Source organism: Rhagoletis pomonella, unplaced genomic scaffold (genome assembly GCF_013731165.1).
Source record: "Rhagoletis pomonella isolate Grant_MI unplaced genomic scaffold, Rhpom_1.0 Rhpom_scaffold_00008, whole genome shotgun sequence".
Taxonomy (NCBI): domain Eukaryota; kingdom Metazoa; phylum Arthropoda; class Insecta; order Diptera; family Tephritidae; genus Rhagoletis; species Rhagoletis pomonella.
Genome location: NW_023458562.1, coordinates 28576570 through 28581933, shown reverse-complemented (window position 1 = coordinate 28581933; position 5364 = coordinate 28576570). Strand labels below are relative to the sequence as shown.

The following is a 5364-nucleotide window of genomic DNA, read 5'->3' as shown; positions in this document are numbered from 1 at the left end:
TTTATATCTGGACCTTCACTCCAGCAACAACGGGTAACTGCTTGATGGGAAGGCGTGCTACCAGAATAGGCTCTCCGGGCAATGACTTCTGTCGCAGTTACTGTGACGAGCAAGTAAATTAGAGTGTGGAACACTACCTTTTTTAATGCCCTTTCGTGGACAAGAACACGCTCATTTCACCACCAAATCTTTATCTCTTTAGCGAAGCAGCCATTTCTAAACTCTCGCGATTTATTACTCCAACCAACTGTGTCTACTAGCTCTCAATTCGTACCATAATGGACCCGATGGGCCTAGCTGTACCTCTTTCCTAGTCTGGCCGCAGGCAGTCATTTCAACCTAACCTAACCTAACTGCATGCACTTCGCAAATGTCTTATAATCAAACTTATTGAAGTAATAAGCTGCTGGCACCCCAAAGCTTGCTTGACTCGCTTGATGATCCCTACCAAAAACTCTTCAGTGGTTTAATAAAACGACAAACGCTTTCGAGGCGTTGACTTTGAGCATACAGGAGTGGAAAAAGATGATTCCTATTGGCCATATACTTTGATAATACCAACTGACCAAAGGTTACCTATTTTCCAGATAGATGTTAGCTTTTTCCGTTGGTACTCAAGTTCATCTCAGGACTAGAGATTTATGCTAATATGTCACAATCAGTTCGAGAAGGATCTCTCACGGTAGATTTCAGTGGTTATCCAGCCCCGAATAGAAGTAACAAAGCGATTGATTGATCTAACCGAAGAACTATACAACTAAAATTTTACTTTAACTTCTATCGAGGACTTGGCTTGATGGCGCGAGACTAGTATTCGATCTTAATGCGAACTGACCTGCTGGAATTGCTTTTCTGAAGAAGCTGGATGGATGATAAAGAACTTACCGCTGGTGAGCAAGTTTTGCATATCTTTAATCTGGAAGCAGAAAACCGTCTTCAGAAGTTTTGTGTGCCTCTTCTATTCAAGTCTGTTGGTTCTTATATTCTTAGGAAGGAATTCCTACATTTTTACCAAAACTCACTCCCACTGCCATTTCGGTTGCTTGTTTAAGCTCATAGCTGCTGCTCCACCGCGCTTCCATGACTGTACCATAGGTCACTCACACATGCACGCAAACATAAAATAACTCACTTAAAAAAAAAATATGTATTTTCATTTATTTTTCTGCACAATTTTTGCTGCTGCACTACATATTTCACTCTCCTTGTTGTTGTTGTTGCACATTGTGTCTGTCTCAGTCATGTACCACTCAACTTTGCTGATGGATGCAACATGTTTTCGCGTTATCGGTTGCACAACAAGATAAGATAAGAAATAAAGTCAGTTAGTTGCAGCGCTGTTCTACAGCCTACACCAGCTGTAGCAGTAGCAGCAGCAGCACAAAAAAACCAGCAACATTGCATTTTGACTTCTTGTGCGCGCGTAAGTGCAGCTAGTTAGCAGAGCATTTGCTTATCGTTTTGTGTACGATTTGGCTTTTAAGTTGCGCTGGCATGAATACGATAAGCCAATTTGCTGATAAGCCAGCCTCCGAGTGCGCTTTACAAGAGTACGTACATAGTTAGACGCTGGTAGGGGTTTCGCGTATGTATGTTCGTGTGTGTGTGTGTGTGCTGGCAGTAGAGAAATCTGGCGGTTCATCTGTGCAGCCAATCGATTGTGAAGCCAATCAATGCTATGGGAGTATTGCATTAAAGCGAAATGAATGAAGCGTATATGCACAGGGGGTTAACAATCGTAAGCCAAAATTTCTTTGTTGCTTGATACAAGTTTTTGCTTGTCTTAGGTCTGCTGGCTGATAGTACTAAGTCGGATGAGAGATATGAGTGGCCGACGTTTAAGCGAAAATTTGTTGTTTGAGTTTGCGGCCTGAAGGTATGCCTGTAGATTTTTGAGTAGCGAAATTATGAATTTTATGAAAAACTTTATGCTGAAGAAACAAAATTTTAAACCCGAAAAATTTCCAAGTATTTAGTACTAATTTTGCTGATTCAAATTTGGTTTGATAGCAACATCACTCCGCTTTGCTTTACTGCGTCCGTCCGGTAGATGAGTTTTTTAGGCAAAGCATTCTTAGCCCTGTTTTGATGATCAAAGTCTTTAGTGAAGTTTTAAGTTGTTGATATTCGCCATAAGATATAGCATTTTCAGTTTAAATGAAACCATTTTCAAATTAAGCGAAACCTTTTTCAAATTAAATAAAACCTTTTTCATGTTAAGCGAAACCTTTTTCAAATTAAATGAAACCTTTTTCAGATTCAGTGAAACTTTATTCAAATTAAATGAGACCCTTTTCAGATTCAATGAAACTTTATTCAAATTAAATGAAACTTTGTTCAAATTAAATGAAACTTTATTCAAATGAAATGAAACTTCTTTTTTGGATTACTTTGAATTAGCTGTTACGTGTTGCTCTCCCTTACGGTCAAGGCATGTTGAATACAGTGTTGCCGTTTCGGTCCAATTGGACCAAAATTGGTAGTTTCATTTTTTAAAATAAGGCTTTGGTAGGTTGGTTGGTTTGTTGTGATTTTCGAGGGGTTTTGATAACTAGGCAAATCATATAATTTATTCATTTTATAAAACTTCAAATATCTCTGTTTTCGGGAGTACATGTACAGGATGATGTGAAAAGGAAAAGAGAAATGGGACATGTCAAAATTATTCTTGAACCGAAGTTGAATGTTGTCGTGATTAGACTGTGCTCTAATCCATAGACTTTGTTTAAGTTAGAAGAAAATAATTAGATAATTGTTATGCAAATGCTAAATTTTACATTTCGCTTAAGCGAGTGAGTGAGAAGGGAGAGTATTTGTACTTTATTTCCCTCTTCTCCCTTAAGAATATAATAGTTGACAGCTTTGAATTCGTGTAGCAACAGTAAAAATATTCTCCCAGTTAAACATCATAATCGGCGTTATCGTCTCCCTGATATAAGTATGGCCTCGATAACGTCGATAACGATGTGTAACTGGAAGTTAAGGCTCTGTTACGTACGTGTTTTTACGTAGAAATCAAAAACCAACAGACTTCTACGTATGTAATGCTGTGCATTGGGTAACAGCTTACACGCGAAGCTCATTTAACAGATTCCTTATGTGACAACTCTCAAGCAATCCAAGTATGCATAACAGATAGCCCAGTTATGCATACTTGCACTGCTATACCATTTTTACGTAAAAATCAAAACCCAACAGAATTCTACATGTTAAGTGCTATGCGTTAGGTAACCGCTTACGTGCAAAGCCCATTTAACAGATTCTTATGTGACAACTCTCATGCAAAGCTAAGTACGCATAACTGGGCTAAGAGCCTTTAGTGTTAGCCAGACATGGTGCAAACGGCTCTTAATAGGTTAAGTTGATTTCCTGTTCCTTAATTTAAAAATGCTTAATACTTAATTTGAATAAAGCTTAATTTAATTTGAAAAAAGTTTCATTTGGTTTGAATAAAGTTTCATTGAATCCGAAAGAGGTTTCATTTAAATTGAAAAAGGTTTCGCTTCATCTGAAAAAGGTTTCATTTAATTTGAAAAAAGTTTCATTTAAACTGAAAATGCTATAGTAAGTTTGAGGAAGTATGTAAGGCTTGTCCCTATTGAAATCAGTACGATACTGCAGATCACCTAAAGAATTTGTGTTCTAGAGAGACGGGAGAGGCGGGCCTTACTTTTCGGCATTAGCTTAGAGTTTAGTATGAATGTATAGTTAGAGGAGCGTACCTGTGTTTGATCCCTGGTCCTAGTAACATCTGAGAAAAAGTTTTTTTTTTTTTAACAGAGGTCGCCCCTCGGCAGTCAATGGCAAATCTAAGTCTGTATTTCGGCCTTTATAAGCTTCTCATAAAACCATTTCCAGTTGGGGGGCTTCGTAAAATTGTAGGTCCCTTCAGTTTGTGTTACAACATCAGGACGCACACCGCAAATTGGTATAGAAGCTTGGTAAACACTTAACAAAAGTGCCAAATATTTATCACTAGAGTGTTCTCCAAGTAGCTGTGGCAACGATTTCCTAGTGAATTGGTTGTATAGCAAAGCGAAAATCAGAGCCTTTTTATTAGACGGAAATACCTTACCTCTAGCTTACTTGACGGCAGAATTTCAAGTGTACGGTTATGTATGTTTTAAAATTCCGAGTATAATAATACTTAAGTGTGCTTTTGGAGACGTCTGATGATGAACATTTTTAAATGTAGTAATTCATAATGACTCCATTTTTAAAGGGCATTTCGTGTCAGACACTATTAAAATAATTTGGTAATCTATCCAAAAGTACGTCAAACTTACGTATAGCTGAGCATAGTATACGTAGACAGTAGGTGTATATCATACAATACGCCCACTGACAAGCTCATTAAATAATTTTCGTTCAAGTATCCTTCATACCTCTGCTTTTAAATTATAATTTTATTGTGATCAGTTATATTATTTGCCAAGCGTAGCTAGGTAAATGTATTTTGACACAGTTTTCATTATTCATTGTTAATACGAGTATGTAATGACTTCCAAACAAATACATTACATTTCACTACAAATAGTTTATGAGCCAACAATTGAGTGCTCGTGTCAACAATCGATGGGAAAATCCATTGCATTCAAATTGCTGTGTAAGTTGTACGTACGAATCAATTCATAATTTATTGAATAGAATTGTCTGCTTGACCACCTACCTGCTATCTGAGTATCCGCCCGCCAGTTTGTTCGCCTGTATGACTCAACGACTGACTACATCCCAGACAGATACTCGACTAGAACAAGCGACAAATTGACCGACTGAACCGAACGAGAAATTGACTACTGCCTCAAAGAGCTTTAAGAAGCAGAAGGAGTGGTGAGAACGACAATGTTGGGTGGCTGGTAAAGGCTACTGCAGGAATTTCCAACCGCAACTACACTTACCTATGAACATAGAAATATATGTATGAGGGCTCAAGCAGCCAACTACATACATACGCTTCGTATGGTTGTACATACCAATACAAATTATCCGTTATTGTTGTGCTTAATCCTCGGAATTACCGTTGCGATTTAAGGTTGATTGCAAACAAAAAATTCCCACACAGAACATTCTGAGAAGTAGGAAAATCCATGAATAGAACGGAAACGAAGTGCAACGAACGCGTGAGTGTGCAAAAGAAAAACCGGGAAATTTCGAATGCTCAGTGAAAATGAGAATTTGTGATTTTGAGAGTAAAAGTCATGCGAGAGCGCGAACTGGGTGGTGATGGGCGGGAGTTTTGCAAACGAAAGAGGTAAAATTGCAAGAGCGCCGCTGCTTGTGTGTAGAATTCGCTGAGCTAGAATAGACGAGATATTTATCGCATGCGATAAAATTTTGCAGGGTGTATGGAAATGCTGAAAAAAA

General features: G+C 38.0%; 1 long non-coding RNA gene across 1 annotated transcript; it reads right to left on the bottom strand.

The window, feature by feature from the left end:
- Positions 1-4347: 4347 nt before the first annotated feature.
- Positions 4348-5037, bottom strand: LOC118745159. Its single transcript, XR_004993626.1, has 3 exons — positions 4974-5037; positions 4670-4898; positions 4348-4602 (listed from the first exon to the last, which is right to left on the bottom strand). It is a non-coding gene; the product is annotated as an uncharacterized LOC118745159 (long non-coding RNA).
- Positions 5038-5364: the final 327 nt, after the last annotated feature.